We start from the raw sequence: 3331 nt of genomic DNA, 5'->3' as shown, positions 1-3331 counted from the left end.
TAGGGCGAGATACGGATAGCTCGGCCGTTACCCATTACTGCTACGGCCTACAAAGATTTGCAGTGCTCTGGTTTTCCACCAAAAGAAACTCACCGACAGCTCTCTGCTAACTCCCCACCGTTACAGGCGACACGTTGAAGGTTACATATGACGCCGCCACCCACCGCAACTTCAGGAAACTATACAGACGGAAGTCGGAATGTTCCTCGATGTCCCGAAACAAAGTCCGCACTTTATTTTCAACTGAAGTTGGCTCAGAAAAAAAAATGTGTTGCATTACTTATTGAACGCCCCGCATATTACGATTATTCGCGACGAAGCAATACGTTTCGTGACTCTTCTTGTAAAATAAGCTCTAGAAATTTGAGTAGTAAACTTCTTCCGTGAGGTACCATGCCACTTGGCCACTGGAATTCGCCGAGCTTCTCCGTAATGATTGCGCTTGGTCTAAATCGTCCCATGAGGAAATGCACAGCTCTAGGTTGGATATTCTCTCACTGATCTGTTAACTAAGTCTGATAAAGGTCCCGAAATGATGTTCAAAAATGTTCAGGTGTGTGTGAAATCTTATGGGACTTAACTGCTAAGGTCATCAGTCCCTAAGCTTACACACTACTTACCCTAAATTATCCTAAGGACAAACACACACACCCATGGCCGAGGGAGGACTCGAACCTCCGCCGGGACCAGCCGCGCAGTCCATGACTGTAGCGCCCGAAATGATGAACAAAATTCAAGAAGAGGTGGAACAGATATTTTGTAAACCAGTTCTTTCGTGGCCTAAAAACCCTTTTTTCGGGTCCTGCCTTTGTGCCACAGACTCGAATCTGCTTTTTTTTTTAATTTTTTCCACATCTGTTATTTTACGTTACTTACAGTTTGCAGTGTATGGTCAGAAATTGTGTAATTTTTCAGCAGTGGATTTCTTCGCCTGTTCATGCACAGTACGTTACGTCTGTTTACGTTCAGAGGCAACTGCCTTCACTGCACCAATTGTTGATAGTCTAGATCGTTAACGAATATCGTGATCCTATAACATGCCCTTGGGGTTCAAATGGTTCAAATGGCTCTAAACGCTATGGGACTTAACATCTGAGGTCATCAGTCCCCTAGACTTGGATCTACTTAAACCTAACTAACCTAAGGACATCACACAAATTGAAGCATCCCCAACTCTCTTGTGGTTCCCTTTTTGGGTACTCCACGTCGACGTCTGCTCGTAGATACGTATCGTCGGTAGGTTTTCCGGCTTTACTTCCCTACGTGACAGCGACGACTCTCCGATGAGGTGCGGGCCTTGTGTTTTGGTATTACTGCGAGTCTTGTAAATATCGGTTTTATTTAGTAATTTTCCCGGCTAAAACCCCGTTTATGATTTAAGACAGCCTGCGCCACCTCTCGGAGGGAGTGGGGACGTCAAAGAGTCACAAAAGTTCATATTAAGCAGTCCGTAAGACACGTAGACTTTCACTTCAGTTAGCGTCTTAGTTAATGCCTACGCTTTCCGCTAGGTGGTGCTGACTTACTGCTGAATAGCTTTGGTTCCGTAAAACCTTCACTGATTAGTACTAGGTTAATGAAATAAATACAACACTCTTGTATTTCACTTTCACTCTATATTCAAGAATTAAGATGGATGATGGTCTATTTAAAAGGTTCCTAGACTGGAGGAATCTAAATAGTCCGCAAATGCCGATATGCAAGCGCTCTATGTCCAGATTCGCAACTAACGGCACACCACACTTTCAGAAGTCCACACATTAATATCTGAATACCGGTACCTCTACATTCACTCGTACCAGCAGATATTTTGAATTTCTGTCGTCTATGTCCGTAAAGTTTCAATCTAGCACTAAAGTCCTAAAATCCCCGTAATACTCCGTTGCTACCAACAGTCAGAGATCGTATACACTACGTCACTTTTAATCTCCGTAATATTCTAACAGTTTATCGTGAATCTTAACACGATAAAGTCCAATCTAATTTTTATCTCGCTGACTGACACGGGTTCCCCGCCCTTTAACGAAACAGTCAAGGAAAAAAGGCGGCAATAATGACGATCAGGCCTTTTTATAGGTTTGTCATCACAAGAGATTAACGTCACTGCCTTCTCCATGTCGGAGCTGCCGTGGCTTTGCTGTACTTGGACGTTAAACTACTTGCTGATATACTATAATTTTGATCTTCAATTACCGAACTCTGATTCTACACTATTTTCCCCTCCAAAAATTCTATTCTTAATTTTAACTTATTCTTTCTTCAGGGTGTTACAAAAAGGTACGGCCAAACTATCAGGAAACATTCCTCACACACAAAGAAAGAAAATATGTTATATGGACATGTGTCCGGAAACACTTACTTTCCATGTTAGAGCTCCTTTTATTACTTCTCTTCAAATCACATTAATCATGGAATGGAAACACACAGCAACAGAACGTACCAGCGTAACTTCAAACACTTTGTTACAGGAAGTGTTCAAAATGTCCTCCGTTAGCGAGGATACATGCATCCACCCTCTGTCGCATGGAATCCCTGATGCGCTGATGCAGCCCTGGAGAATGGCGTATTGTATCACAGCCGTCCACAATCCGAGCACGAAGAGTCTCTACATTTGGTACCGGGGTTGCGTAAACAAGAGCGTTCAAATGCCCCCATAAATGAAAGTCAAGAGGGTTGAGGTCAGGAGAGCGTGGAGGCCACGGAATTGGTCCGCCTCTACCAATCCATCGGTCACCGAATCTGTTGTTCAGAAGCGTACAAACACTTCGACTGAAATGTGCAGGAGCTCCATCGCGCATGAACCACATGTTCTGTCGTACTTGTAAAGGCACATGTTCTAGCAGCACAGGTAGAGTATCCCGTATGAAATCATGATAACGTGCTCCATTGACCGTAGGTGGAAGAACATGGGGTCCAATCAAGGCATCACCAACAATGCCTGCCCAAACGTTCACAGAAAATCTATGTTGATGACGTGATTGCACAACTGCGTGCGGATTCTCGTCAGCCCACACATGATGATTGTGAAAATTTATAATTTGATCACGTTGGAATGAAGCCTCATCCGTAAAGAGAACATTTGTACTGAAATGAGGATTGACGCATTGTTGGATGAACCATTCGCAGAAGTGTACCTGTGGAGGCCAATCAGCTGCTGATAGTGCCTGCACACGCTGTACGTGGTACGGAAACAACTGGTTCTCCCGTAGCACTCTCCATACAGTGACGTGGTCAACGTTACCTTGTACAGCAGCAACTTCTCTGACGCTGACATTAGGGTTATCGTCAACTACACGAAGAATTTCCTCGTCCATTGCAGGTGTCCTCATCG

This window comes from Schistocerca serialis, chromosome 12 (assembly GCF_023864345.2).
Source record: "Schistocerca serialis cubense isolate TAMUIC-IGC-003099 chromosome 12, iqSchSeri2.2, whole genome shotgun sequence".
Classification (NCBI taxonomy): Eukaryota; Metazoa; Arthropoda; class Insecta; order Orthoptera; family Acrididae; genus Schistocerca; species Schistocerca serialis.
The sequence above is the reverse complement of the archived record's forward strand: the minus strand, read 5'-3'. Positions refer to the sequence as shown.